Source organism: Pleurodeles waltl, chromosome 10 (assembly GCF_031143425.1).
Source record: "Pleurodeles waltl isolate 20211129_DDA chromosome 10, aPleWal1.hap1.20221129, whole genome shotgun sequence".
In the NCBI taxonomy this organism is placed as follows: domain Eukaryota; kingdom Metazoa; phylum Chordata; class Amphibia; order Caudata; family Salamandridae; genus Pleurodeles; species Pleurodeles waltl.
In genome coordinates, this window is record NC_090449.1 from 724,255,363 (window position 1) to 724,273,243 (window position 17,881).

The 17,881-nt window shown below is 44.1% G+C and overlaps 1 pseudogene; it reads left to right on the forward strand.

Annotated features, from left to right (window-relative positions):
* Positions 1 to 3,576: 3,576 nt before the first annotated feature.
* Positions 3,577 to 17,881, forward strand: part of LOC138261821 (integrin beta-1-like) — a 319,596-nt pseudogene continuing 305,291 nt past the window's right edge.

Below are 17,881 nucleotides of genomic sequence, written 5' to 3' on the forward strand. Positions count from 1 at the left end.
ATCATTTTTTCCTGGATCACAGGATTTCGGTAGTAGCGGAATACATTCTGGGACAATCCTATATGACTGCATACTGGAATTCCAGGTATCTGAGGGATCCCAGTGATTGGCAATTGCACCCTCGGTTGTTCAAACTGATTCAGGACACTTGGGGGCCTTGCAGCATCGACCTGTTTGCATCTCGGCTGAACCTTCAGCTGGAGAGGTCCTTCAGTTGGTAACCAGATTTGTGGGTGACAGCGACAAATGCCTTTGGTCAAGAGTTCTGGATTATGCCTTTCCCCTCTTTGCCATGATTCCGATGGTGGCAACGCAGGTGAAGTGTCAGAAAGCGGATGTGGTTCTCATCACATTCTGTTGGCATTGGCATGCGATCTTCCTCTTCTTCTTCCTTGGAGTCAGGACATGCTCTGAGGACCTCTGGGCGAACTTCATCTGATTGTTTTATCGGAACAGTTATCCCTGATGGTCTGGAGGCTGTCAGGCAATAGTGGTGTTTGCCAGGAATTTCAGAGACAGCTGCAAAATTCATTAGGCAAGCGTGGGCCCCCCTCTAACAGGAAACGATATGCTTCAGCCTGGAGATGCTCAGTGTGTTGGTGCTTGCAACGGCACATGAATCCCGAGGATGCAGACACTGCAGACATTGTGCATTTTCTGTCGCTTAAGGTATCAGAAGGATTATCTTACAGGTCAGTAAATAATTTTGAGTATGGTTTTAAGTTTCTTTGAGAAATGGCAACAGAATAATATGTTGAGTAGTAAACAAGGGCCAGATGTAGCAAAAAACCAAATTGCGAGTTGCAATTTGCGAGTCTTTCCGACTCGCAAATTGCAACTCGCAATTTGGTATGCAGAAAAGTATCTCAGACACCGTCTGCGAGTCGCTATGGGGTCGCAAAGACCCACCTCATTAATATTAATGAGGTGGGTCGCAAATTGCCACCCCATAGCGACTATGGGCACTCGCTAACATGGAGGCCTGCTGTAGTCAGCAGACCTCCATGTTCGTGACTGCTTATCAATAAAGCAGTTTTTTTTTTTTTTTAAGTGCAGCCCGTTTTCCTTAAATGAAAACGAGCTGCACTTAAAAAAAAATCCGAAACCTTTAGTTTCGGAATTTTTTCAGGGCAGGTAGTGGTCCCATGCCCTGAAAAAATATTTTGTGGTCCATTCACAAAGGGGAAGGGGTCCCATGGGGACCCCTTCCAATTTGGGAGTGGGTTACCATCCACTTCAAGTGGATGGTAACTGCGACTCCATTTGCGACCGCTAATGGAATTGCATACAACTGCGAATCGCAAATAGGAAGGGAACACCCCTTCCTATTTGCGATTCGGAAATGCATTTTGCGAGTCGGTCCCGACTCGCAAAATGCATTTCTGCATAGAAAACTCCGGTTTGCGACTCGCAAACAGCATTTTTTGCCGTTTGCGAGTCGCAAACAGTTTCCTACATCTGGCCCATTATTGCCTATGTTGCTTTGTCTGGACTCCTGCATAAGAACAAAGAATTTAAAAGCACTCGACCTTACAGGTAGAGTATTTAATCCAGAGGGAGGTTCTTTTTCCATTACCAGACGTACTAAAAAGTTTACCAAGAATATTTATTATCCTTTTTTTGTGTTTAATGAACAATTATATGTAGTTAAATGTTTGAAAGCCTACGAATTCAGTACTCAATCAATTAGAAAAGATCTGAGTGGACAGTTATTGAATGCGCTGCAAAAATCTTTCAAACCTGTTTCCTCACCCATAATAGCTAGGTGTTTTAGAGATGTTATGAAGAAAGCTGGTACTGATAGTCAAGTGTTTGGAGCACACTGAGGAGTGCAGTGGCTTCCAAATCTTTAACTCTAAGTACTTCTCTTCAGGCTATAATGAGAACAGCTGATTGGTCATCAGATTCAACTTTTAAACGATTCTATTATAAACTGGTGGTGGATGTGGAATCTGTGGTAATTAGTCAGCTTTAAACTACCATATTCTGAGCCTCCGGTTATGACGTAGAATGAAATATTTGCTAGCCTATGCCCCAAGAATTTTCAGTTCTATTAAGGACACGTAGGCTAGGATTACCCCGCCCATGTTTCTGTAATGTATAGTATTAACAATAGATGATATAACTGTAATTGTTTATATTAAGTATCATCACGCTTAGTTGTTTCAGGTTTATTGTTATTATGTTAATACTGAATTTGCCCACCCATGACTGATATTAGTTGGTGTCTTCATGCTTGGTTATATCTATCTTTGTTTAGGTGCTGATCAAAAACCAGAAGAAGAGGACAGTCCCAGGATTACTCTCATATGCATATGATTGTCCTGGTTCGCGTTCACTTCAGCAAGGCCTTTGTTGCCCTGTGGAATGTTGTCAGTTTCGCTGACTGATATTCAGTACTCACAGTTGTGTTTAAACAGTTTTATGGACTGAGACTCAGCAAAGAAAGAGGAAGTTATGTGGGTGCCTTGGGTATTTGAGGGGTTGGCTCATACAGGATTGGTGATTTGACCAAGAGCAAAATGTGATATGTAGTCAATATGTTTTATGCGAATGTTATATGTTTGAACTGTTTTATTTCCTGCTGTAAAAAAAAGAGTAGTACAGAGAGAGAAGCATAATCTTCGCCTCTGTGTCCTTAACAGACTTGACAATTGTTGGCAAATTATTCATTCAGCCCCAGGAATGAAGCCTTGCGTATATCACAGCAGTGACGGAAAACACACCTGACGACCCTGGCAGTTTCCTACTCTCTTTCCTGAGTAGGTTCCATTGCCCCCTTCTAGACTACTAACAACATTCTAATGCCGACCTCACCACAGATACAGGCGGTGTGATTCACTGGGAATGTAGACAAAGTCCCATCTTAGACTCCTATGCCTGCCCATCCTGTCTGAATCAATGCTACCCAGAGCTAAGAGTAACCTACCTATGGACGAACCAGACTCCTACTTCTGGTGAGATAGCTCTGAATATTGGAAGACACAGGTTCTAGAAGACACAGCCATATATACACACGTGTAAGTGGAAATCTCCACATGCTACCCAGTGCATGTGTCACGGGGATATAAGAGATACCGTGCTTAGTAATTATTTAGACGAAGGACTAGTATGTTGTTATAAACGACCAACATGTGCAAAATTAGCAGCAATGTTAGAAATGCTTGCGTTATCGTTCTATGGTACATAAAATCTGTGTATAATAAGTCAGTACTCCCACGAGTTTGCGTAATTTTTACTAGTGTGCTTCTATCTTCAATCATAAAGTGAAATACTTTGTTTCTCCTTCTTTCTTCAAGATTACAAACGGGTTTATCTGGATGCGTATTAGAAGGCATTACTCCTACATTTGTTTCTAGCGAACAAACACTTCCCTTATTTTTCCCATGTACATTTAAACCACTGGCGGCAAGAAATCTGAATTATCGTACTTCTTTGCCTGATCGCTTCGCGGTCCGTTCGTAGGGGCCCACAGCGCCACTCTCCCTCCCTTAACGCTAGAAGGCTGCACACACGCTGACGTCTCGGGCGAGGAATGTAGGCCATTCGAGGACATACACGCAGGGAGCCGCGGGGTCCTGAGTCTCAACGCCCTAGATCCAAGCAGCGCGGCGCAGTAAGTCCCTGGGAACTGCGGGCATACTTCTCACCTCGACCGGACCGGGGTCCCGCAGACAGAGAACACCTGCTGCCCCGCCCTGGAGGCGCCGCTGCAAGCCAAGGTGAGAGCGGGATACATTGGGAAATTCGGTTGATCACCGGTGATTTTATGCTAAATGTCTCCCTCCCAAATTATAATCGGCGAAGAAAGTTGGTGGCTAGCCCGCTGTCATCAGTGGCGAGGTCTTCCATAGCAAGAAGGTGCGAGGCAAGAAGCCTACGGCATCTTCGTCGCAGGCACAGCGACAGTGCCCCAAAGAATGAAAATGGAGGTGGCTTGACAACTTGCTGTGGCCTCATGTATAAACTTAGAAATGGTAATATTCTCCATATGGGTTCTTTCATGGCGCTTGAGTTCAGTAGCCTTTTTAAGGTCTTGCCTAGGCTTCTCCGAGGCACACAGGAGCTGGAAGCAGGCTTGAAGTGGTAGTTCCAGGACTGGACTGCTGTGGGAGTCTACTCCCACACATATACTTACATATTTAAGGGCATTTACGAACTCCTCTTCACTCTCTTCCCACAATGAAAAAAGTTGAGTTTACTTCCAACAAGACTTGAAGTAAAACGTTTTTTCAGCGTGGGTGTAAAAAGGTGATATGGGGAAAGTGAATTTGCAATAGTTGAACAGATTTTTTCATGAGCTAATAATAAGGGTTATATTTGCTCATGGGGCAAAGGAAGTGACTGTAGCTTGCTAGGTTTTCAGTTTCCAGGCCCACTCCTGAAAACTCTTGGGGATTCCTGAAAGTTATAAACCTGCCCCAATACAAGGGAATATACTAATCGGGGCTCTTTTGTGACTTTCTTTAGGCATGTGGCCCCCTCAGTTACTTTCATTATGCCCATAATAGGTTCATAATCATTCACCACTGTTATATGTTTTTTAAAATATCGGTGTTCATCAAATACGTTTTGCTAAGTGATGCTTCAGAAAAATGGTATTTAAAGTTGAGCAGTAGTCGAGTAATATATTTTCAAATTGAAATGTTCATATGTGCATTATATTTTGAAAGCAAACAATATCAGTCTTGCTCCCATGCGTCAGCTTTGTTTGCATATAATTGGGAATTATTCTGTGGTCATTGTAAGTAGCTAAAAATTAAATGTTGCCGATGTTTACACATTTTTATATTGAAACCACCGATCACCTAGTAGTGCATTACTGAATCGGTCCTTTGTGATGCTCAGTGAAACACTCTGCCTGTACATTCAGTCCTTTTTTGAAAGTTATTTTTGATTTTACAATGATTACAAACATTAAAGGAAAAAAAACAATAACAAAATAAAGGTCAATTGTCAATATAAATTATCAAGTTTTATCAGTGCCCTGTTACCCAATAGTGCTCATCATCAGTGTCTTGGCCGGCAGTAGCATCACAAATATTGTAACATTTTGATATAAACTTTGAAAAACGTGGCAAAGAAAGAGAAAAACAGATGTTTCTGTGTTAGTTTATTCATTCCACCTCAGTTTCAAACTAGCAGCATCTCATCACACGTGACCAAGATCATTAGCAACAGTCCCCTCTTCTAACAGATATCCTAATAAAGGAGCCATATAGCGCTAGGACATGAAGTAAACATGAGAAATGATGCACACACATTCAGAGTTATATTTTCGATTATTAGAACACAGTCCAGTGTTTCCCAGTTGGCATTGAACCCTTACCCCACCTTATGGTTACCCTTCTCTTTGGCAACAGACAATCCAGAGGTACTAACTTACGGATGCTCTGGGGGAGGTCTTTCGCACATCCTAATGATGATAGGAGCGACGATGAGGCCAATTGTTGTGCTACCATTTTGGATAGTGTCCTAAGTGCCTGCTCCAAGTAGTCTTCTACCTATGAGCAAGCCCACATTAAGTGAAAACAGTCTGTACTGGTGTGTTGACACCTGGGGCAACTGAACCAATTGCTGTCTACTATTGAATTAAATGTTTTTGAATCTGCCATACCCTGTCAGTGATTTCCATCCCCAGATTCCTCTCTGAATACCTACCTGCACCAGTTTTTAGTGCCATCTTGACCTCAGCAGTCGCATTATAGAGTTTAGTAATCAGTCCACGCAGATTTATGGAAAGCTGCACTTGTGTGAGAGCTAACATTGGAGGTGTAGCTTCAGTGTGTGCTAACGCCTTAGGTATACAATGCCTAGAAGTGAGAACCTGTCCCCTTGCTTAAATAGCTCTGATGAACTGTCCATCCACGGCTAGGTCAACCAGTGTCCACCGTCTCAAGTTAGTTTATTATTGAGCCTTTGGTTCATATGTAACTGATTTCAATGGGTTGTTAATAATTGGAAAGCAAGAGGGAAGCTTATTCAGTTCTGCTGCAGCAGCCAAACTGTACCAGGCATACACAGTACAAGCCACAGTGTCAGGCCGGAGGCACAGGTGAGAAATACTGCAAGCCATGCTAGTAGTTGGCGCAGTGCTGCCTGCCATATTAACTGCTTATCTCATATGAAGGGAGTCAGTACTCTGGATGGATCCAATGGAACACTAAATTGGCATGAGCAACCAAATAAGAATGCTCCATGTTAGGGACAGACAACCCACCACGGATATAAGGAAGCTCAAACAAATGACAGCAACATATCAACAAGCTATGGAAAAGCTAGTAGGTCTTGCCTATGCAACAGCTATTGGCTTTGGAAATGTGCTTTAGCCACAGGCATGGCTAAAAGTTAGTGGCGTAGAGGAGTGTGATGTGTAGTATCATATAGTGGAATGGCAAAGAGTGGAGTAGAGTGTTGTGTATTGGAGTGGCCAAGTGTGGAGTCATGTAGAATGACAAACACTAGAGTGGCATAGAGTATAGTGGGCTGGTGGGCTGGTGTAATGTGCACTGATGTAGAGTGTTTCAGAGTATAGTGGCATACAGTGGCATTGAATTTGGCGATGTACCGTGCAGAGCTATGTAGTTGACTGGTGGGTAGTGGAGTGGTGCTACGGCAGAGAGTGCAATGGTGCAGAGCAGAGTGTAGAGTGGAATAGCGTAGGGTGCAGTGGTTAATGTACAGTGCAATAGCAGAGAGTGGCGTGGAGTAGAACAGAGTGGCATAGAATAGATGGTTTCAGAGTGGAATGAAGTGGCGTAGAGAGAAGTAGTGAATAGTACAGTGATGCAGAGTAGAGTGTTAGTGCAGTGGTGCAGACTGGCATAGAGTACAGTGATGCAGAGTGCAGCGGCATAGAGAGCCGTGCCAAGGTGCAGTTGTGTAGGGTGCAAAGGCATAGGGTGCATTAGTTAACATAGAGTGCAATATCATAGAGTGAAGTGGCGCAGAATGGTGTAGAGCGCAGTGGCATAGAGTGGAGTGGAACAGAGCGGCATAGAGTAGATTGTTTCAGAGTGGAGTGAAGTTGCATAGAGTGAAGTGGTGAAGGGCTGAGTGCAGTCGTGTAGAGTGGTGTAGTGTGTAAGGGAATAGAGTGCAGTGATTCAGATTAGATTAGAGTGTCGCACATTGGATTGGCATAGAGAGGAGGGCACAGAGTTAAGTGTTACAGCATAGGGTGTATTGGTGTGGAGTGGAGTTGTGCAGAGTGCCTAGACTGGAGTGATGTAGAGTGCAGTGACGAAGAGTACAGTGGTGTAGAGTATAGTGGCGCAGAGTGCATTGGCATAGAATAGAGTGATACAGGGTGGAGGTGAGAGGCATAACGTGAAGTTGTGTAAAGTAGAGTGCAGAGTGGTGTGCAGTGGTGTGGAGTGGTGCAGAGTAGAGTGGACTAGCGTACAGAGGAGTATGCATGGTATGGTACTACACTGCCTTTACAGACAACACATTTTCATTTTCAATTGAAATGAGCATTACATTTGCACAGACATGCAGTTTTACTAAAAAACTATACAGTGTACAAGCGAAAATGTGTGGAAATTGCATCACCTAATGTAATGATTTGTTTTGATCGTATTAAAGCAGTTGTTTCTAACACACTTCAGTAATAACAACAAATGTGCTTCATTTTTGTTCCTAATTCTGAAATACTTACACAGTTCCTTTAAATGTTGCGTGCTAGTAAAAAACAAGTAAACAAGCAACCTCGGAAGACAGCGTATGACATTTGACCTTGGTCTTTGAATGCACAGCAAATGCGACAGCATAAGAACAAGATTTAAAGGCCTGTTTACAGGAAGCAAGTTTGTGGAAGAATACAGTAAACATAGTTTAGGAAACCGAAGGGACAAACTGAACCTGGAGAGACTAAAGCAAATAAAGCCAGAAAATCGGAGTTACAAAGCCAATGGTAATCAACAAACAGACTGCATTCCTAGGTATTTTTCTGAAGGTCCCCAAGATATCTGCAGCAAACCAACCAGCTGCACTGTCTAGTAGGCTGTGACCTAAAAAAGACTCTTATTTGGGGCAGTGGCATGATAATATATACGTATAGGAAGCAAGGTAGAAAAAACATCTTTAACACCGCTACTCGTCCTGCCACTGAGAGAGGGATTTTACCCACCTTATTGCCTGCTTTTGTATTTTATGTACTACTGAATCCTAATTCGCCGAAATAACTAATGCCAGATCACCATAATACCCAAGTATCAAACCGGGTAGTCCTACCACACCAGTGTAAAGTCTGTTGTTGGTTACTTGTGTTAGGAGCGAGGCGGATCATGTGGGATTTACTCAAGTTGATTTTTAGTTCAGAAGAACAGTGAAATGGTATAATCTCCCTCACTAGTGGCGAGAGATTGATGATTCTTTTACATACAACATAACATCATATGGATAAAAGAAAATTAAATAACTTTTCCCAGTTATCCAGTTACCTCTATAAGAACACTTCTGTTTAGTATACTGGTTCAGCTGTGAACTAATAAATAGCAGCAGTGATAGTGAGCCTCCCTGCCAGTTGCCACTCAGTGCAAAAAGAGGAGGACAAGACAGCCATTAATCAGCAGGATGTTCTCCATATAGCAGTGCAAACCAACCCGCGAGGCCTTCCCAATGTCCAATTCTGCAAAGTACCTTGAACGTATATGGCCAGGACAATGAACCTAAAGCTCTCTTAGCATCTTAAAGCACTGCTGCAATAGCAAGCTCGGGGTCAACCAGTTGCACCATGGTGAAAAAGACATGTAAGTTGTCAGATGTTGACCTATTTGAAATAAAATCCAACTGCTTGGGTAGAACTCAGCCTCTCATTTATGACTGAAACTGTTTCTCTGTTATCATCACTGTTATATTAGTATGAAGATTTAATAGAGATAGTGAACTGCATTATGAGCAGTCATCAGCCAGTTTCCCTGGCTTCAGGAGTGAAGCAGTAATGGCCTCTCTCAAAGTGGGAAATTATGATCACCTCGCAGTTGACTTTCTGTAAACTGCCAGTAGCCAAGCAGCTACTATCTCAACATACTTTAGTAAAATTCAGTAGTCAGGCCATCTAAGTGGGGCACCATCCCACCAGTTAGTGAGGTAATAGCCTCTTTAATTTCATCAGCTGTCAAAGGCTAATTAAGGGGCTCCCTCTCTTGGTTTGCCAGCCATGCCAAAGTGGTCTTCAGCAGATATTAGGGCACCTGATCCATGTGGCTTATGTTATTCTAAATAACTGTATAGAATTGGGAGAATTTGGCCAGAATGACTGAGGTGGTTGTGCTTCTATTCCCTTCTCCATACTCAGAATGTCCCTTAATGCCCATCTGGGATTCAATAATCGAGCAAGTGTGTGGCTCGGGTGCTCATCCTCCCCATACTGTGTGAATGAGCAATTTTGTCCAAGAATCTGACCTCTTGGTCAGCCTGTTCTCTAAATTTTAGCAACACACCATGAACCAGTGCTACAGCATTGGTATCTGGTGTCCAAGAGTAATCCTGTGCGAATCCTTTCAGTTCTTGTTCAAGTTTATGTGTAAGATCTCATATTGATCTCACTGTGCCAGATTTTTTTCAGAAAATGCAAAGGTCTCTAATACAGCCCTTACATTCCTCCCAGCGCAAAGAGTCACTGTTCCCTCATTCAAGGAGATGTACTCCGCACCTCCTTGTTGAATTTCTTCTCTTACAGCTTTCAAAGCATTTCAATTAGCACCCAGTGTTGATAAACCCTAATTGTGGGATCAACAGATATCCGAATCACCCCCAAGGAAATATCAGATAATGTCCTAGGGAGTATGATGACCCTTGCACATCTACTACTGGCATCTCTGCTTGTTGCTGGCCAGAAACCAATATACAATCTGAGTTGTGTACTGAGGACTAGAACAAATATTCTCTGAAGTCATCTGTTTGTGACACCATATTTCCACCAGTTAATAACTCTATATTAATGTTTTGCCTGACCTGCAACAGTGAGTGAACAGGATGATGGTGAGAATCTGTCTGTCTTTACTCACATCAAGAACAGTATTGAAGTCCCTTCCTCATAATACAGTATGATTGTCTAAAGTATTGCATTGTTGCATTAGTGTGTCATAGAAGGAAGGAATATCGGTATTGGAACTCTCTGAATTTACCAATGTCAGCTGTTAGTTTAGCTGGGACTATAAAATATCTGCCCTCAGTCAGCAATTGTAGCCAAGTGTCTTAAATGGATAGCATGCTGCATTAAAATTGCCACCCTGGTGTGGGGGTGTGGAGTGGGGGTTTGTAACATTCCACAGCAAACTGGGATTCTGGTCTGTCTGTAAGATGGATGCCTTGTAAAAAATAATTCAAATATGCAAGAATCTGCCTGTGTTTTCTTGGGCTATTGAGCCATGTAATACTCTGTGCCATCAATTTCATGGTGCTAATAATGTTATGCATCATTTGGAATAGAATAGGTAAATCGAGGGAGCAGTGACACCCATTAGTGCGATAGTACCCTGTCGCCACAATGTCTTCTGTGATCATTCCATACTTTACCATGCTTTACACAGGTGTCTCCAAAGAACCAGCCTCTGAAAATCATCAGCCTTATTCAATAACCCATTATAAGCCACTCCCCTCCCACTCTAAATCCCAATAAACAATGATATCACCCATGCTAAACTTTAAAATGTATCAACAAACTCTCTGGTCTAATTCCTCTGGCTCCAGAAACTAACCAAAATAAGAACTCATTTCACCACCCTCCGCACTTGAAATTAATTGTGGAGCTTCACCCATCCCACCATAGGAAACAGCACATCATTACAGTTACGCTGCCGCCTCCTAATGCCTGATGGACAGCCCTCATTTTTACATAACTGCAATGCATACAGTTGTGCATTGCGGTCCTCATCATGTCAATTCAGCCTCACCTAAACAGCATTTAAACATCTCAAGTCTCATCACAGTGCAGTTTTCGCTAATGTCTCTCAAATTCATGGTGGCTAATACTATTAGTTGAAAATGAGCCTAATGTCAGTCCCTGTTATCCATATCATGGATACTTTTCTTTCCTGTTTCAGTCGGGCTTCGTTGGGCAGACATTGTACATTCTTTTTCAAATATGAGTGCCCGCCTCGGGATCTGTGAAAACAACATGTTTAATTTTATGCTTGATTCGCAGCTTAGTGGGATATAACATTGCATATTCAATTCTCAGCTTTAATAGCTTCTTTGCTGGTAGGAAGGTCCTTCTTGCTTCTTGAACTGCAAATGTAAATCTAGGGGAAAAGGCTACTTTGAACCCCTTGCAATTCAAATCACACTTCTCACATCTCAGCACAGTGTCTTGATCACTATAATTAAGAACTCTGGCTGTGATGGGTTTGGGCGCAGCCTGTAGGGGTAGAACTCTCACACGGAGCTTGATGCACTTTTCCACAATTAACATATGTAATAATTTTGTCATCCCAGAAAAAGCATTTTTCAAGAGTTACATCTTACCATTCAATGTTGAGTCAGAAATCCCTACTATGTGCAAGTTATTGTGACAGAAACAACTTTAGAAATTCTCATTCTTGGCTTGTGTGATATTTAGCATTTTCTAAAGGTAATGTACAGCTTTTGTCTGCGCCTCCTAAATCATCTTCTACATCAGATATGTGCCTTTTCTGCACTATCAGTCCATTTCACAAATTTATCCTGGCAATCTTGCATACGGGCCACCTAAGATACCAAAGAGACTATTTTCTTGTCTATGGCCTGCAGGCATTGTTGCATTACTAGCAAAATGGATTCGACATCAGTCGCATTAGGGTTTGAGCCTGTTGTATTACTTTCCAGAGGTGTCCTCTCATCTTCTCCTGCCAGCCCTCTGGTTGCTTTTCTGTACTCAAACATGAACTTTGGGCCAGATTTAAATCTTGGTGGGGTTACCACCAAGCTGTGTTGGCGGCAGAGCAGAGAAGACTGTCAAGTCGACGGTGTTGCACCCACCGTATTTAGATGTTAAAGCCCTACAAGTGGAGGACTGGCGACGGATTACTGACGAAGTGAGACGGCAGCGGGACCCAATGGACTTCGTACAATGGCAGGGGCTATGGAATAAAGGTAAGTGATGCACACACTGTCACTTAGCCATATGTGTCCTCCTGCACTACACAACCAACCACATACACCATCCATTACAATTCCAACTCAGCACAACCTGAACATGCCCAAATTACACATTGACATACATCCATGATACAATATACACACACCATTGACACTGCACCGAGTGCACCCACACATGACACAACCGCAACAGCCAACAACAACTATACACTCAGCTACACAGACACACTCACACACAAGCACTACACACGTCACAACAACGTCCGCCACATAACAACACTCATCTGAATGTGTCACACGGCAATACAACATACACACATCGGTCGGTCTTACATGCAAGGTACACACATACAGACACAACAACATTACACACTCCAGCTCCCTCCATCTCAACCAGCCAATACACACACACAAACACACACACACTTAATGTACTGACTCACATATTCAACAAATAGCACAAACCTACCCATACAGGTGCCCTGACATCGCTGTCCACGGCAAGTGTATAGTTTTTGAGGTGCAAGCATTAATTTTTCAATAAATGAGGACATCACAATGATAGTAGTGTATGTGTGCAATAGTGCAATATGCGTGTTGTGCCCCTTTGTCCCCAGCCATGTGTGACACAATTTTCTCAACAACATATGCATGTCAGTGATAAAAAAATTATTGTGACATGTATATGCCTGCAGTGGTCCCGACTTCTCATGCAGTGCCCACCCAACGTACCCTGGCAATGGGGCGTCCCAACCTTCAAGTTGGAGGGAGGGGGGTACATGTTTTTTTCCGTGGGTCAGTGGCAGCAGTGACTGCAGGTCTTGTTGTATCGAAGACTGAGATGGAATGGGGAAAAAGGTGAGTCACCCATCCCCCCACCGAATTAGAAGTGGAGGTCAAATCGCCAATTTTTTCTTGGTGGTAAGGCACATCCAAATCTGCTTGATGGGAAGGGAGGCAGCGGTCCTGCCTGCATCCACTTTTACCTCTCCCACCATCAACGCGGGCGGTGTTTCTTGGAGGAGACGGCAGTTCGAATGCTGGCTTTTGTCAATGGGGCCACCATCAAGGCAGTGGACGGGTTTTCAGTCGAAAAGTTGGTGGCTGGACCATTACCGCCAACTTCTAAATCAGGCCTTTTGTATGCTTTTGGTCTGTCTTGCCCGTGATGTCCCCTTTGTTCCAGGACTTAACTAAACATTAAGCCATAACGAAGTGCAATGCAGCCGTGTTGTGAGTGGCAATGTTACTTGCCCTTTTCCTCAGCAGCCACCTCCATGCAAATGCAGCACTATTTCATCTTTCCTGCCAGGTCATAACTACAAGGCTCAGACAGAGTGAAGAACACTTCTCAGGTGGTACCGAACCACTTTGATCCACCTCCAACTGATAGACTTACAGTATTCAAGGTACCAGTCCTTCACATCATGTGCAGGCACAGCAGTTCTTTAGGCTCTGCACAGGACTTTTGCCTTGGGTAGCTGGCAGTATTGCACCCAGCCTGGCCCCTCAAGCACCTGATAATGCACTGTCGCCTCTGGCTCTGAGTTCCAGGCATGAAGAGTGGCATGGCCTATTTCCACAGATGTCTCACCCTAACCCAGCTAGGCGGATCCCATGCCGCACACTGGCCAGGTGGCGTACAGCAATTTGCCATGTTCCCAGTACAAGTCTCTTGCCACAAGCCGCTGATGGTTAACTCTGCAGGCCTCGAAAAATCATAAAAATGTTACTAGACCTTCAGGTGTAGTAACTGAATAAACTACTCAACTTAACTATAACGTACTTGACCCGTAAACTGGTCTAAAAATGTGTGAGCCCAGGCAAATATTTTTTTGATGGAGCCGCCATTTTCTTCATTATCACATACAAGAGCACCTCTAAATATGCAAGTTCACCATTTCTGCTGTACAATAAACTATTTTTTTATTACAAAATGTGCCATCATAACTACTTAAATCTATTTTGAAATGTTTGTACAGTTCTCTTATTATCTATTTCAATGTTGTTTCAAAAAAAGCCTGAAATCTTAAAGCCTTTCATTGTACAAGCTTTGCACAACCCAATTGTTGCAGAGGTCACTTTACAAAATCTGCTAACTTCACAGTCCGGGAAGGAACAGTGAAGGTAGAAAGACAGACTGACTTTTGACCTCTGTCTGAATACGGAGTAAATGTGACAAGGTAAAAACAATATTTAAAGACATCTTTGTTGTTCATTTATTTTTTGTGTGACCAGAACATCTTTTATTTGTCAACTCACCAGAAAGGGCGAGTAGGCCCTAAAAATAGCTTGTCCTGAATAAATCGGACTCGCCATAGCAAGTGGGCGAGTACATTTTTCAAAGCCTGCTCTGGAGTGCCAATCAATCCCCTCTCCTCGCTGGCACAGAGCCTAGTGGCAAGTTGGACTGAATGTGCTAATTTCTGATGCTGGCAGCACACAACTACGCCTCAATGGTGCTTCAGGTATAAGTTGTCGCGCAGGCCTCTGCAACAAATCTATGGGGTGTAAGGGCTGTGCCGAGCTAACAAGCAACTTATTTTAGATCCCTGTGTTGGGGCAAGCTGATCCGGCATTTCACTGGTGGTGATGAGTCACTTGTAAGAGGAAATATGATGGATTGTGGGTGGAGGTGCAGGGCCTCTGTAAAGAGTGACCATCCCTAGTGCCCCCAATCATGTGAGTTTTGAGCATGCTTTACACCTATGTAGCCATTCTTTACTACTCTGTGTAGGAGGCTGGCCTGGTTTGGGTACTTACACCTTACACCAGGTCCAGTAGTGGTGTTCTAACAGCTTAGGCTGATAGAGGTAGCTACAGCAGAGCAGCTTAGACTGAACTAGGAGACATGCAAAGCTCCTGCAATACTAATTATAGTCACACAGTACTTATACACAAGTAAAGACAATACTCAGTATTACCAAAAATAAAGGTAGTTTATTTGGGTGACACAGTACCAAAAATATCTTAGAGACAATACTCCTTCTGGAGGTAAGTATTATACACAATATATACACTAGACACCAAAATAAGGTAAGTAATTAGACATAGGATAGTGCAAACAATAGGAAATGCTATAGAATGCCATGGGAGAAAATAGGTCTAGGGGCAACATAAACCATATACTAAGAAAGTGGAATGCAAATCACGCATTCCCCCTTAGACAAGTGTAGTGTGTGCAGAATCGCTGGGAAAGTGAGAATACAGTAAAGGTAAGTAAATTACCCCACCCCAGAGCCCAAAAAAGCAGGAATAAAGTTCTGCAAGTTTCCTTAGGACACACTACAAATCGTCATTAGAGTTATTGCAAGAACCATACAAGTCTGCAAACAACAAATGGTGGATTCCTGGGCCTGAAGACCTGCAAAGGAAGGAGACCATGTCCAGAAGTGGAAAGAAGTTCCAGGAAGGACAGGAGCCCCCACCAACCCAGGAGAGGGTGCAAAAGAAGAGTCCCCGGTTGGACGAAGACTGCAGAAATGCACCCAAGGAAGATGTCAGCGGGTTCCTGTGTGATGCACTGGATGTCCCACGTCGTGAAGTTGGATGCAGGCGGGTTTTGGCTCTGGATTCCTCCAACAAGTCTTGGTTCGGCAAAGTCACATTTTGCATCAAGTAGGCGCTATCTGGACCCAAGGGGGACCTTGTGGCCTCAACTCTGTGTGAGGAGGAAGAGGGGGCTCTCAGCACTTCAGAGAGCCCTCAGAGCACAACATAGCACCCACGGGAGTCCAAGGACACGGGGACAAAGGAGGTGCAAAATGCAGTTGGTGCAGCACTACAAAGGAAGGTCCCACGCTGCTGGAGATCAACTCAAGTTGAGCATAGCAGGATAGAGTGCTGGGGACCTGGGCCAGGCTGCGCATCAAGGAATTTTGCAAATAGTGCACAGAAGCTGCAGGAGGTGAAGAAGACACAGTGCACAGGGGTACTGTCATTCTGGGGGAAGGCAAGGTCTTACCTCCTCCAAATTGGGACAGCAGGACCTCAGGACAGTCTGTGTTGATAGGGCCCACCCTCTGTGTTCCAAGGAGCACACTCGTCATCAGGAGAGGAGTCCAAGAGAACTGGTCGTGGACTTAGAAGGTGCCTGCTTCAGCAGGGGAGTGACTCCGTCACCCCACAGGAGATTTCTCCGGTCCTTCTGGTTCAGGGTGAAGACAGGGAGTCCTCAGAGTGTGCACACTGTGGAAACTGTTGGAGTTGCTGGTTGGAGCTGAAGTTGCAGAGGAAAAGTATCCCTTGTGGATACTTTGTTGCTGTTACAGTGGTTCCTGGAGCAGGCTGCGGTTGATCTAAGGTCAGAGGATGAAGTAGTAGTTGAAGAGGATTTCTGCTGGAAAATTGCAAGTATTTGCAAGTAGTATCTGAAGAGAACCCACAGGAGAGACCCTAAATAGCCCTGAGAGGGGGATTGGCTACCTTATCAGTTATGGGCCTATCAGGAGGGGTCTCTGACGTCACCTGCTGGCATTGGCCACTCAGAGTCCTCCAGAGTGCCCCACGCCTTGCAAAGCAAGATGGCTGAAGTCTGGGACACACTGGAGGAGCTCTGGGCACCACCCCTAGGGTGGTGATGGACAGGGGAGTGGTCACTCCCCTTTCCTTTGTCCAGTTTCGTGCCAGAGCAGGGTTAAGGGGTCCCTGAACTGGTGTAGACTGGGTTGTGCAAGAAGGGCACCATCTGTGCCCTTCAATGCATTTCCAGAGACTGGGGGAGGCTACCCCTCCCCAGCCTGTAACACCTATTTCCAAAGGGAGAGGGTGTAACACCCTGCTCCCAAAGGAAATGCTTTGTTCTGCCTTCCTGAGACTGAGCTGCTCAGACCCCAGGAGGGCAGAACCCTGTCTGTGAGGGTGCAGCAGCTGTAGCTGCAGTGCAAGCCTCAGAGAGCTGGTTTGGCAGTACTGGGAGTCCATGGTAGAGCCCCCAGGATGCATGGAATTGGCTCCCCAATACCAGATTTGGAACGGGGGGACAATTCCATGATCTTAGACACCTTACATGGCCATATTCGAGGTTACCATTGTGAAGCTACATATAGGTAGTAACCTATATGTAGTGTGCGCGTGTAATTGCGTCCCCGCACTCACAAAGTTCCAGGAATTGGCCCTGAACTATGTGGGGGCACCTTTGCTAGTGCAAGGGTGCCCTCACAGTTGGTAACTTTGCACCTAGCTTTCATTAAATGAAGGTTAGACATATAGGTGACTTATAAGTTACTTAAGTGCAGTGAAAATGGCTGTGAAATAATGTGTGCACTATTTCACACAGTTTGCAGTGGCATTCTTGTGAAAGGGTTTGTCTGAACTCCTTATGGTTGGCAAAAGAAATGCTACAGCCAATAAGGATCTCCTGGAACTCCAATGCCCTGGGTACCTAGGTACCATATACTAGGGACTTATAAGGGGGTTCCAGTGTGCCAATTGAAATTGGTAAATGAAGCCACTAGCCTCTAGTGACAAATTTAAAAGCAGAGAGAGCATAAGCAATGAGGTTCTGATTAGCAGAGCCTCAGTGACACAGTTATGCACTTTACAGACACACACATTAGGCCCAAAACTATGAGCACTGAAGTCCTGACCAGCAGGATCCCAGTGAGATAGGCAAAAACATACTGACATACAGGTAAAAATGGGGGTAATATGCCAAGAAAGATTGTACTTTCCTACACTCTGCCCGATGTAATTCTGAATAAATCCAATCAATCTGCTGCACACGTGAAGCTGATTTTCATTTTTTGAACGGAGCGCCTGGTTTGGCTATAGATATGTTGCAGTGGTTCATGTTTGA